This window comes from Podarcis melisellensis (assembly GCF_964234715.1).
Source record: "Podarcis melisellensis genome assembly, chromosome: 1".
NCBI classification, from domain to species: Eukaryota; Metazoa; Chordata; class Lepidosauria; order Squamata; family Lacertidae; genus Podarcis; species Podarcis melisellensis.
The window spans coordinates 123,537,993-123,552,590 of NC_138528.1; positions in this window are offsets into that span (position 1 = coordinate 123,537,993).

Genomic DNA, 14,598 nt, shown 5'->3' on the forward strand with positions numbered 1-14,598 from the left:
TCCCATCTCTACCACCACCAAATGCCAGTATGGAAAGTTCTAGTAGCAACCAGTGAGTGTCTGACAACTGGACTCACACAGACACAGAGAGTGAGAGTGAGAGAGAGTGTGTGAGAGAGGCCATCTTCAAAACTAAAGGGAATGGTCCATTAATCCAATGTTTTAAGGTTGACAATCCTACTTACAGTTATGTGGGGTTAAGACTGCAGCCTAGCTTGCTGCCCTGACTTCATAGTTCATTATACAGTGGTGCCCCGCAAGACGAACGCCTCGCAAGATGGAAAACCCGCTAGACGAAAGGGTTTTCCATTTTGGAGGCGCTTTGCAAAACGAATTTCCCTATGGGCTTGCTTCGCAAGACGAAAATGTCTTGCGAGTTCCTGCGGGTTTTTCCCCCTTTCCCCCCTTTTCCTAAGCCGCTAAGCCGCTTATCAGCTGATCCGCTGATAAGCCGCTTAACAGCTGATTGCTAAGGTAAAGGTAAAGGTACCCCTGCCCGTATGGGCCAGTCTTGACAGACTCTGGGGTTGTGCGCCCATCTCACTTAAGAGGCCAGGGGCCAGCGCTGTCCGGAGACACTTCCGGGTCACGTGGCCAGCGTGACAAAGCTGCATCTGGCGAACCAGAGCCGCACACGGAAACGCCGTTTACCTTTCCGCTGGTAAGCGGTCCCTATTTATCTACTTGCACCCAGAGGTGCTTTCGAACTGCTAGGTTGGCAGGCGCTGGGACCGAGCAGCGGGAGCGCACCCCGCCGCAGGGATTCGAACCGCCGACCTTTCGATCGGCAAGTCCTAGGTGCTGAGGCTTTAACCCACAGCTAAAAGCCGCTAAACCGCTAATAGCGCTAATCCGCTAAGCTGTCAATGGGCTTGCTTCGCAAGACGAAAAAACCGCTATACGAAGAGCCTCACAGAACGGATTAATTTCGTCTTGCGAGGCACCACTGTAAATTTGTCGTCCTATCTCATTTTCCTCCCTTAGACATGTGGGTGGGGGAAAGAGAGAGAGAGAGGTCTGGCAGTTTAGTTATAAGTCAACCAAATTTGGGGGTGGGAGTGGTCGAATTTAGGTGATGGATGAATGGTCAAACATATTCAGACATAGCCTTGTGGTTCACTCCACTTTGACAAAGAGGTTCATCCTTTAACTGAGGAGTCCAGATAAAATCCGCAGATGACAAAGGAGACCACTTCTTTCGAAGTGAAAAGAACTGTAATGAGTGATGCATGCCATCCACTTATAAAAATAATCGTAGAAAGCAGATTAAGGTTGAAATCCTAACCCCACTTATGTGATAGTGAGCCTCATTTAATTCAATGGGACAGACTTCTGAGGACTGAGGTTAATGCATATAACCTGCCTTTGGCAATACAGTATAAATCATGAAACAATTTATGTATTTATGTATAAGGCATGCATGGGTTTGTTTGTTTTTATTAAAAAAAACTTTTGTTGTAGAAAATTAAGGCAAAAAGCATATGTAGCAAGAGTTTGTCCTGCAGTTGGGAGGGATGGAAGCAAATCTACTTGATAGCTAATTTTCAAAAGATTTCTTCAACATCCTTACATCTCCACCCCCATCATTCAGCCTGGACACTGAGGTCCAGCTCCGAGGGCCTTCTGGCAGTTCCCTCACTGTGAGAAGTGAGGTTACAGGGAAGCAGGCAGAGTGGCACCCTCCCATCAGATGTCAAAGAAATAAACAGCTATTTGACTTTTAGAAGACATCTGAAGTTTTTTTTGTGTTTGAAGTTTTATTCTGTTTTTAATGTTCTGTTGAAAGCTGCCCAGAGTGGCTGGGGAAAATAATAAATAAAATAAAATAAAATAATAAAATAAAATAAAAATAGTGTCATATTTCATGTGCACTGCTGGAATCAGACATTCATTTCATGTCCTCCAAAACTGTAAATTATGGCTTGATATTTCTAATTTTCTTAACCAAATGCTAAATGGGAAGAATTGTTGGGGAAATCCGACTTGCCTAGGCAAATAGATTTTGAGTGTCACTCCAAACACCTTCCTCTCAACTGACCAGCAAACACTGCTGCTCTCACAGAGATCTGAATATGTAGTCTTGGCAACTTGAATGCATGGACACTTGGGCCAGGGACCATGTTTTGTGTCTCAGAACTGGATCCGAAATCCTTTCCAAGCAAAGATTTCAGAAACGGTGGTGTTTTGGATACACACTAACAGGAGTAGCCAATATGGTATGTACAGGTATTACTGATCTACAACTCCCTTGTCCCTGTCCATTGACTATGTTCCCTGGAGTGAATCAATGTAGACAATCTCTACATTGTATAACCAACCACTTAGTATTATCAACTACTTAGTCACCACACTGAAAAACAGTGCTGGATCAAAAGGCCTTGGTGTTTCAAGAAGTGGCAGAAAGATATTTCTAGATTTGTCTGGCAGGGCAAGAAGCCCAGAATAAAATTCAAGATATTAACTGATGCAAAGGAAAGGGGTGGATTTGCCCTGCCAGACTTTAAACTTTACTATGAATCAGCAGCATTCCGCTGGTTGAAAGACTGGCTGCTTCTTGAGAACACAGACATTTTGGATTTAGAAGGTTTCAATAATGTTTTTGGGTGCCATGCATACTTGTGGTACGACAAGGTTAAAGCACATAAAGCATTTAAAAACCATATTGTCAGGCAATCATTGTTTAATGTTTGGATAAGATATAAAGACCTATTGGAAAATAAAACCCCAAGGTGGTTGTCACCAATGGAAGCAAAAGCTCAGAAAAAGCTCAATATGGAGGCCAAATGGCCGAAGTATTGGGAAATTTTGGAACAAGAAGAAGATAGGTTGAAACTGCAGAGTTTTGAGAAATTAAAAAATAAAGTGAGAGATTGGCTTCATTACTATCAGATAATGGAGGCATATAATTTGGACAAGAAAGTTGGCTTCCAGGTGGAAAAATCAAAATTAGAAACAGAGCTGTTAGAACCTAAAACTAAGATTTTGTCAGAGATGTATAACTTGCTGTTGAAATGGAACACTCAGGATGAAACGGTGAAATCTGCTATGATTAAATGGGCAGAAGATGTTGGACATAATATTATGTTTGCTGACTGGGAACAGTTATGGACCACAGGTATGAAGTTTACGGCATGTAATGCCTTAAGAGAGAATATTATGAAAATGATTTACAGGTGGTACATGACCCCAGACAAGCTTGCAAAAATTTATCATTTGCCTGATAATAAATGTTGGAAATGCAAAGAAAATGAAGGTATATTCTTTCACCTTTGGTGGACATGCCCAAGGATTAAGGCTTTCTGGGAAATGATTTATAATGAAATGAAAAAGGTATTTAAATATACCTTCTTGAAGAAACCAGAGGCCTTTCTCCTGGGCATGGTCGGCCAATTGGTGTCAAAGAAGGATAGAACTTTCTTTATGTATGCTACAACAGCAGCAAGAATACTCATAGCAAAGTACTGGAAGACACAGGATCTACCTACTCTGGAAGAATGGCAGATGGAGGTGATGGACTATATGGGATTGGCAGAAATGACTGGCAGAATCCGAGACCAGGGAGAAGAGTCGGCGGAAGAAGATTGGAAGAAATTTAAAGACTATTTACAGAAATATTGCAAAATTAATGAATGTTAGAATGATGTCGGACAGAAATTAAGTGGTTTCCAGCTGTAATGCCCTAAGAGAATATGAAAAAAAGGTTTAGAAATAGGTTAAAAACTTATTGATAAGGATTTGCTGAACTAACAATTTGAATTGGAATACAAAAAAGGGAGGTATGAGGAGGTCTGGGAAATAAGTTAATGAAAAATAAGTAAAGGAAACTTTATGTGTTTTTAATTATTTTTATTTTTGTATTTTTTTTCTCTTTTCTTTTTGATTTTTATTGTATTATTATTGAAAACTTTAATAAATATTCTTGGGGGGGAAACAAAAGGCCTTGGAAGACAATGCAAAGTGTTGTTGTTTTTTTAATTAAAAAAATTCAAGGAATAAGCTTTTTGAGAGTCTGTTTATTTTTCCTCCTGAGCAAGATAAACACGGCCTTATCTTAAGAATAACTCTGGTCATCTGATTTTGTGAGCGAATGTGTCATTAGAGTATGAAGTGCCAAGGAAATAATGGAAAACTGTATAAAGGTTCAGCATTGAATAATCTATTGAAGGATTCTTTTAAATAAATTATTTACCTTTAACGTTATTGAAGAGAAAGAACGGAATGTGTGCTTATGGTAGCCTTCAACTTTTCACACCTGTATCATATATCATTCTTAAGAGTGACATCTTCTGTTACTATGGAAACAATTTTGACATTAAAATGTGTTTATTGCTGGGCTATCAAGAGAGTGATTCTGGGGGAAAAAACAGAAAAGGTCAAAATATCAGAGTAATTCACATTACACTATACATTTCAACACATTCCTTCAAAGATGGAATGAAATGAGCTATCGCTTTTTGAATGGAAGCACTTAAGCCTGGTCCAAATACTCTCAGACAATGGCGGGATATAGTAAGAGGCTGAAATTACAATCATATTCATGCCATTTTGGACCTGGCATTGTGTTCCCACCCCCTATAGCGAACTCTTGCTGTGCTCTCAAACATTTCCATTATTGCTGACTATATTCATATGGGCATTTCTCTCTCCTGTCCTCAGATGCTATACTAGTTGTTTTTTTGCGGTAGATGTAAACCGAGCAAAGCGGTCTTTTGAAAGCGCCAACACAGATAGGCCATGCATTCGTTTCGGGACACATGGGAAACTTAACCAAATGAGGGTCCATTTGGTTCTATTTTCGTGCGCCCTGAAATGAATATAAAGAGAAAGCAAGGAGTACGACAAGGCTGTATATTGTCTCCCTGCTTATTTAACTTATATGCAGAATTCATCATGCGAAAGGCTGGGCTGGATGAATCCCTAGCTGGAATTAAGATTGCCGGAAGAAATATCAACAACCTCATATATGCAGATGACACAACCTTGATGGCAGAAAGTGAGGAGGAATTAAAGAACCTTTTAATGAGAGTGAAAGAGGAGAGTGCAAAATATGGTCTGAAGCTCAACATCAAAAAAACGAAGATCATGGCCACTGGGCCCATCACCTCCTGGCAAATAGAAGGGGAAGAAATGGAGGCAGTGAGAGATTTTACTCTCTTGGGCTCCATGATCACTGCAGATGGTGACAGCAGTTACAAAATTAAAAGAAGCCTGCTTCTTGGGAGGAAAGCAATGACAAACCTAAACAGCATCTTAAAAAGCAGAGACATCACCTTGCCAACAAAGGTCTGTATAGTTAAAGCTATGGTTTTCCCAGTAGCGATGTGTGGAAGTGAGAGCTGGACCATAAAGAAGGCTGATCGCCGAAGAATTGATGCTTTTGAATTCTGGTGCTGGAGGAGACTCTTGAGAGTCCCATGGACTGCAAGAAGATCAAACCTATCCATTCTGAAGGAAATCAGCCCTGAGTGCTCACTGGAAGGACAGATCCTGAAGCTGAGGCTCCAATACTTTGGCCACCTCATGAGAAGAGAAGACTCCCTGGAAAAGACCCTGATGTTGGGAAAGATGGAGGGCACAAGGAGAAAGGGACGACAGAGGACGAGATGGTTGGACAGTGTTCTCAAAGCTACCAGCATGAGTTTGACCAAACTGTGGGAGGCAGTGGAAGACAGGAGTGCCTGGCATGCTCTGGTCCATGGGGTCCCGAAGAGTCGGACACGACTAAATGACTAAACAACAACAACAACATAGGCAAACCCAGTTAGATGGGTGGGGTATAAATAATTTAATTACTAAATAATAATAATAAGAATTACTAGTATATTATTATTATTACGTCTTCTTCTTCTTCTTTGGCGATCACTCATAGCCGAGTAAGATTGTCTTCCATAAACACAGTTTTAAAAATGAGTCCATAAGTGACTGTGGAGGCCAATTCTGGATGCACACGTCCTTCCACAGTGGGGACACTGGTTTCTGGGCGGGAGCTGTTGTGACGGTTGCTACAAGAGATGGGAAAGCCTACAAGCTGGCCAATTTGCTTGCAGGAGAAAATCCCACCCTGGCCCCAAATATGGAGACCAAATTAACCATAGCAAAGTTCATAGGCAATGTGCCGGCTCCGCCAACCCCCCACCCAGTGGCCCTCTAAGGACTGGGTGGGTGGGTGGGTGGAAAACCCCCACAACCATCGGCCAAGAGGGCGACCAACACCTGGTTGCCCCCCCCCACTAAAATAGGCTGGGGTGGGCTGCTTGCAGGAGTCCCAGGTGGGCAGATACTTTCACCTACTGAACTGAATAATTTTTTTCCTGCTTGCCTTGATATGTTGTAGCAGGTCGCTGCTACTTGATTGTTAAAGGTTTTGATTCCCGTTTGGTTTTATTTTATCGTGATAATTTTGATTGAGTGAATGACTGACTGAGTTTATTTCTATGCTGCCTTTCCATGGTGAGCTGTCAGTTTACAACAGATACCCACTTCTTAGCAACAACAGAACATCATACATTAAAAGCGTCTCCATACAGGGCTGCCTTCAGGTGCCCCGGGAAAGTTGTATAATTATTTATCTATTTGACATCTGACGGAAAGGCGTTCCACAGGGTTGGCGCAACTACCAAGAAGGAATTAATGCGCTTAAAACCTCAAGGATGGCAGTGGAAACCAACCAATTTCAATTAACTGTGTACAAAACACAGCCTTTCTTTGACAATTCTGCTACATTTTTGCCTTAAAAGAATCCAATTTAAAATGGAAATAATAATAATAATAATAATAATAATAATAATAATAATAATAATAATAATTTATTTATACCTCAGCCACTCTGGGTGGCTTCCAACAAAATATTAAAACACAATAATGCATCAAACATTAAAAGCTTCCCTAAACAGGGCTGCCTTCAGATGTCTTCTAAAAGTCTGGTAGTTGTTCTTTTTGACATCTGGTGGGAGGGTGTTCCACAGGGTGGGTGCCACTACCGAGAAGGCCCTCTGCCTGGTTCCCTGTAACTTGGCTTCTCGCAGTGAGGGAACTGCCAGAAGGCCCTCGGCTCTGGACCTCAGTGTCCGGGTAGAACGATGGGGGTGGAGACGCTCCTTCAGGTATACTGATATGACAAAAATACTGCTATTTTAAATAAGAAATTAAGAACAGCGGTGGTTGAATCAATAGGTGGCACTTTCCTTGAGTGCCTGAAGCTCTTTGCCTACATATTCCTTAGTAACAACCCTGTAAGGTAGACCACTAATACTACTGTTCCCATTTTAAAGGTAGAGGATGAAAACTGAGAGGCAATGGCCTCCATCCAAAAAAAAACCACCCAAGAGAGCACACGGTGTAAGCTTCTTCAGGGACAAAGGAATGGAGAAGTTGTCTAAGCAGAGAATGGTTTTATTACAACATTAAAAGTTCCCCAGGGAACTCAGCCCTTGCAGAAAGCAGACTTGACGCCATCGCCTATAAGCCGGCACCACTGTGTCATGGAACTTGTAGCTCCTGCTGGCCAGATCCTGCCCCCATCCCGACCACTGTCTTAAACTCAAGAGCGGAGCCAGAAAAAGTTTCAACCCAGCTCAGATTGCTCTTTATGTACTTAAGACAAGCGCTTCTGCATCAGGCCAAGGACCCATCGAGTCCAGTATTCTATTCTCACAAAGCGTGTTCTCAATTAAAGGAGAGTGCGTGTTGCGGATGGGGCCAGGCAAGACACCCCGTAGTTGCCAGGCAGGATAGGTTGAAGGGGCCCGGCTCAGATTGGTGGATGGTGTTGCTGGGGTGAAATTGATGTTGCCAATTTGGAGGTGGGAACAGAGGTTATTTAAGCAATGCTCACAGCAATCCGCTTTCTCTTTTGCTGTGGGCACCGGATCACCTGCCCGCCCTCCCTTGTTTTGGGCTTGTGCTTTGACCTTGCTATGCCTGTCATGGGGTCGTCTGCTTTGAGGCAGGGGCCTGGTAGGAATTTTTCCATTTGGCTGATTAGTGTGTGCCATTTGGTTTTTTGCCTACTGTGTAGCAAATCATCACAACTTGTAAGGTTGGTTTAAATTGGTTGGAGGAGGGGTATGGATTGGCTGTGCCTGCCCCTCCAATGCTGCTGCTGCACGGGAATTCCGTTAAAGGAATTCAGGGGCTTACCATTCTTTCGTCCAAACCCCTGGAATCGGGTTTGGGCCGCGTAAGCCCCTGGGAGCATGCGGGGAGAAGCTGAGGGTCTGTGCCGCAGCTCCAGTTATCCCTGATCTTGTTCCTCCACACTGGCTTTCGCTGGTATCCGGGAGTCAGTGTTGTCCCTCAAAGCAGGGGGGGGGGGGGACAGATAGTCATAACCAATGCCTAAGCAACCACTCACAATTTGTATGTTCAATAAAGTTGTGGCCAAAATTATGCCAAAAATCTTTTTTAAAAAATTATGAGTGATGTGTGAGTTATTGGGGTAGGGATGTTTTGGGGGACCTCAGAACGCAATGCCCACCTTAAAGACATAGAGATGGGTTTCCCCAGTATGTGCTTCCTTAAACTTTCCCCCCTTTTTGTACACTGTTCTAACGATAGCATACAGTTTTATTAAGTTATTTAGCTTTTAAAAAGTTTTATTATTTTATTTTAAATGCATTTGCATTCACTTCCCCCCACAGCTTGCAGAACATTTTGTATACTAAGTAGCATTTTACTATTATTATTATTATTATTATTATTATTATTATTATTATTATTATTATTATTATTATATCTGAAGGTCTCCAACTGACCTACCAACAACATTAATATCAATCTCTTATGCCATAAACACAAACAACCCCTGTCACAACCACATGAAGTTTTGGCAGCACAAATTCTCTCTCTCTCTCTTTCTATGTGTGTGTGTGTGTGTGTGTGTGTGTGTGTGTGTGTGTGTATATATATATATATATATATATATATATATATATATATATATAACATTATATATATGCAAAATTAAAGACAGATGAGGGGCCATATGTAGCAAGTAATCATGCTGCAAGCAAATGGTGAGATAATGATGGATGGGGTGACTTCAGTCATACATAAGTACGGTATGCTAATCTCATGGTTGGTAAATATGCTCAGCAGCAGAAAACTGCCAACTGAGAGAGAGTCCTTGTTGCTGTTGTTTAGTCTTTAGTCGTGTCCAACTCTTCGTGACCCCATGGACCAGAGCACGCCAGGCACTCCTGTCTTCCACTGCCTCCCGCAGTTTGGTCAAACTCATGTTCGTAGCTTCAAGAACACTGTCCAACCATCTCGTCCTCTGTCGTCCCCTTCTCCTTGTGCCCTCCATCTTTCCCAACATCAGAGTCTTTTCCAGGGAGTCTTCTCTTCTCATGAGGTGGCCAAAGTCTTGGAGCCTAAGCTTCACAATCTGTCCTTCCAGTGAGCACTCAGGGCTGATTTCCTTAAGAATGGATAGGTTTGATCTTCTTGCAGTCCATGGGACTCTCAAGAGTCTCCTCCAGCACTATAATTCAAAAGTATCAATTCTTTGGCGATCAGCCTTCTTTATGGTCCAGCTCTCACTTCCATACATCACTACTAGGAAAACCATAGCTTTAACTATACGGACCTTTGGTGTCTTTTAATTTCATGGCTGCTGTCACCACCTACCTTGGACCAAAAGAAAACTTAAGTTGGCTGAGTGAGACTGCTAATGAAAGGGCAAGGCAGGGCAGATGAACCCTGAAACAGTGTGTCGTGTGCAGGCGAGCTTCCAGATTTTTATAGATCCTGGGCGAAGGAATACTTCCCTGCAGTGATTTCCACCTCTCAAGTAGAAAACAAGGAGTTAAATGTTGGTCAAGTAGTAGCCGTCTCAGCAAACATTGCAACTCAGCCCATATTTGGCTCCCTCTGTCACACAACCTTGGACATCTCAGTTTCTTTTATTGAGAGAGAATGTTGACCAGGACGCCCAGGGTTATCTGCCAGCTTTTCAGGACTGTGGGTCCGCATTCTTCACAAGGAGAAAGACCTTGGTGCGACACCTGCTCACAAACAGTATTAATGTAAGAGACCGTTATCTTTATGGTGCTGAACAATGCCAAATCCTTGAAGCTAAGGACACTAGTTAATATTTCAAACAAAGCCCGTGCAAAATGCATTGTGTGTTTTAAGCCGTGAGCTAGGTGAAGGAAGACTGGTACAAATTTATCCCAGCTGTAACTGCTACCACTTCAACCGAGTTAAATCAATTAATTGAGATGTCTTTCCTGTTCTGTTCCAAGGGCTCAGAATGGGGAATTGTGATTCCTTAATTCATGTTATCCTTGCGAAAAAATAAAAAATTAAAAAAGCAATACAACACTAGTTCTCATCACAATTATACATATATAATTGTGCTGAAATCTCTATATACAGATTCTAAAATGCAGACTCGGGTCTTCCATTGTTGCAGCAGACTTGCAGCAAAACACTTAAGTATGGTTATCAGAATCTATCCTGTTTGAACACTCACAGGACAATTTATAACACAGTCCGTATTGTGAATTGCGATCGGCCATATTCACCACCAACAAACACACCCCAACAACAAAAATAGCAGATTTGTTTGAACTTAATGCTATGTTAAAAAATTGCCTAATAAATTGTACGTTGCAAGCCCTGATTCTATAAACATATAATTTTAAGTGCGTATATATTCCTATGATATGCATGTCAACATTTCTGGCGGGAAGGGCGGAAGGGAATCTAATGTGAATGTTATTAACATTGATTTCTTTTTTAAAGTATTAGGAATCTAGAAATTGGGTGCTCCTAATCAAGCCAATTCGAATCAATAGGCACAAGTTGCCCAACTAAATGTCTAGCTTGCCAAGGCCCCGTGACCCACAGTTGCTTAGTGATTAATAAGCACATGGACATGAGTACCGTATTTTTCGCTCCATAAGACGCACTTTTTTCTTCCTAAAAAGCTAGGGGAAATGTGTGTGTGTCTTATGGAGCGAATGCAGGCGGGGAGGCTCTTGCTGGAGCCGTGCTCTCTTTAAAGAGCCACGCCTAGTGTGTGTGTGTGGCTCGGGGGCTTTTCCGTGAGGTGGGAGAAGGGACTGACGGGCTGCCCTCTGTCCTTTCCCCCACTTCCCGGAAAAGCCAGCAAGAGCCGCTGCCAGGCTCTGCCCAGCACTTCCTTGTAAGGGCTCCCTTTCGTCCCTCATCCCGCTTTGCTGGGAAGCCACCAGAAGAAGAGGCGCTGCACAGCTATGGCTCTTGCTCTGCTGGCTTCTCAGCGAAGCGGGAGGAGGGATGGAAGGGGTTAAAGCAAGAAAAGCGAGAGCCGCTTACATGCTCTGCACAGAACATTTTTTTTCTTGCTTCCCCTCCTCTAAAAACTAGGTGCGTCTTATGGAGCAAAAATACAGTATTTAGGATAATGGGTTCAAATAGGCCACAACTTTATTGGTTACAGATGTGAGCGGTTTGGCTTAGACATTGGGTGAAGCCAGACTCTATCTTGACTCCTGCCCATCTGCAGGGAGTCCAACTTAGGGTAAACCACCAATAGGGGGAGCTTTATGACTTACATCAAATAGGGGCACCCTGAGGGGTCATCGTTGGGGTCGTGGCATGGCCCTAGCCCACGTCCAGGCATCGTAGAGGATCCACACACACCCCAAATCTCTTTAACAGAGTACTCTTAATGAGAAGGGGCAGGCGGGGGCTGCTGCCTCCCCTCCATCCAAACAAAAGCTTGTTGTTGCTTAGTCATTCAGTTGTGTCCGACTCTTAATGACCCCGTGGACCAGAGCATGCCAGGCACTCCATGGACAAAGGCAACAAAGGCTTATGCAGTGCCTAACCTCACAAAGTTGTGGCGCTTGCTACAAGGTAGGCAAAAACCAAATGACCGGTGCTAAATTTGCCAAGGGGGAAAAAAATCCTACCCGGCCCCAACAATATGGCGGCTGCCATTTGTCCATAGCAAGGTTGTGTCGGAGCAAAACGTGAAAAAAGAGTGGGTGTGTTGGGAGATCTGGTAAAAGGGTGAGAGTGGAGGGCCTCCTCGGCCATGCCGCAGTTAAATTAACCATGGCCATGCCCCCTACCAGTGCTGATTGACCAGTGGGACCACACTGGCCATGGCCCTGCCCAGCGTCGGTGATGTGGCTGGGATGGCACAATGGGTCATCAACTCCCTGCCCCCACATTGCATCACTGCAGTGGCCTGGATGCCTGGCCACAATGCTGCCCTCTGAGAAAGGTGAGGGGACCTACTAGATTTTAAAGGAAATGTCTATCATTCATAAGAAGATGAGCCTGCTGGTACAGGGCAACGCTCATCTCGTCCAGCACCCTTTTCTCTCAGTACCCACTTGGATGCCTATGGGAATCCAGCAATCAGAACCCAAGAACAAGAGCACTCTCTCTTCCTGAGGATGCCAGCAACTGGTTTTCCAAATGGTGGGATCCAGAGAGCCCTGTGCATCTCAGGGACTTCTCACAAGTCTCTCTTGTTGGATGGCTGTCCTCTCCAGGTATTCTGTCCGCGGAGCATGGTGGAGTCCCAAACAGTTGTTGCTGTTTAGTCGTTTAGTCGTGTCTGACTCTTCTTGACCCCATGGACCAGAGCACGCCAGGCACTCCTGTCTTCCACTGACTCCCACAGTTTGGTTAAACTCATGTTAGTAGATTCGAGAACACTGTCCAACCATCTCGTCCTCTGTCGTCCCCTTCTCCTTGTGCCCTCCATCTTTCCCAACATCAGGGTCTTTTCCAGGGAGTCTTCTGTTCTCATGAGGTGGCCAAAGTATTGGAGCCTCAGCTTCATGATCTGTCCTTCCAGTGAGCACTCAGGGCTGATTTCCTTCAGAATGGATGTGTTTGATCTTCTTGCAGTCCATGGGACTCTCAAGAGTCTCCTCCAGCACCAGAATTCAAAAGCATCAATTCTTCGGTGATCAGCCTTCTTTATGGTCCAGCTCTCACTTCCACACATCACTAGTGGGAAAACCATATCTTTAACTATACAGACCATTATCAGCAAGGTGATGTCTCTGCTTTTTAAGATGCTGTCTAGGTTTGCCATTGCTTTTCTCCCAAGAAGCAGGCGTCTTTTAATTTTGTAACTGCTGTCACCATCAGCAGTAATCATGGAGCCCAAGAGAGTAAAATCTCTCACTGCCTCCATTTCTTCCCCTTCTATTTGCCAGGAGGTGATGGGATCAGTGGCTATGATCTTCGTTTTTTTGATGTTGAGCTTCAGACTATATTTTGCACTCTCCTCTTTCAGCCTCATTAAAAGGTTCTTTAATTCCTCCTCACTTTCTGCCATCAAGGTTGTGTCATCTGCATATCTGAGGTTGTTGATATTTCTTCCAGCGATCTTAATTCCGGCCTGGGATTCATCCAGCCCAGCCTTTCGCATGATGAATTCTGCATATAAGTTAAATAAGTAGGGAGACAATATACAGCCTTGTCATACTTCTTTCCCAATTTTGAACCAATCAGTTGTTCCATATCCAATTCTAACTGTAGCTTCTTGTCCCACATAGAGATTTCTCAGGAGACAGAAGAGGCGATCAGGCACTCCCATTTTTTTGAGAGCTTGCCATAAGGCAGTGATCCATGGTAAAGGTAAAGGGACCTTCTGACCATTAGGTCCAGTCGTGACTGACTCTGGGGTTGTGGCACTCATCTCGCTTTATTGGCTGAGGGAGCCGGTGTACAGATTCCGGGTTATGTGGCCAGCATGACTAAACCGCTTCTGGCGAACCAGAGCTGCGCACGGAAACACCGTTTACCTTCCCACCACAGTGGTACCTATTTATCTACTTGCACTGGTGTGCTTTTGAACTGCTAGGTTGGCAGGAGCTGGGACCGAGCAACAGGAGCTCACCCTGTTGTGGGGATTTGAACCGCCGACCTTCTGATTGGCAAGTCCTAGGCTCTGTGGTTTAACCCACAGTGCCACCCGCGTCCCAGAAGTGAATGCTAGCCGCTCCCAATTAAAGATGTAGGAAAAGGTACATTATCTCATTAGAGTGGACAGCTTCAGGGGGCATTATGCTGTTTCTCCAACTTGTACTGCCAATTGACGTCTGCTTTGTTTGTCTCTAGAACTCAATTGAAGCTATTGTATGTGTGTGGCAAGGGGGATGAGTCAGACCTGCTCTGTGTATTCCTTTTATTTCTTGGTCACCCTGGAATGTGACAAGATGTCAGAAGAGCGTGTTGACTTCCTGGAGGCCGTCTTTTGTATATATGTTAAAAGTGTTTGGCTTTTTTTATTTTTGGTGAGATGATGGGTTAATATGGGTTATTTTGTTTATAGCGTAATATTTAATGTTGAATTAATCTGATAATGTACCGAGCTGTCTGCAGTCTCCTTAAGAGATTGAAGAACTGGTCGGTATAATAGATTAGAGAAATACAATAATATTAAATTTTACAGGCCTAATTGTTTTGTTCTAATCTGATTTCATTTGATTATCTGAATATAAGTAGGGCAAGTATGTCTGAAGCCATTATGTCATGAATCATAGAGCTAATACCATTTAGAATTTACTGTACATGGAGTAGATATTCATAGGAGTCTTCAAATGATTGCTAGATGCATTCATTTTGCTGAAAGATTGTTCTGGA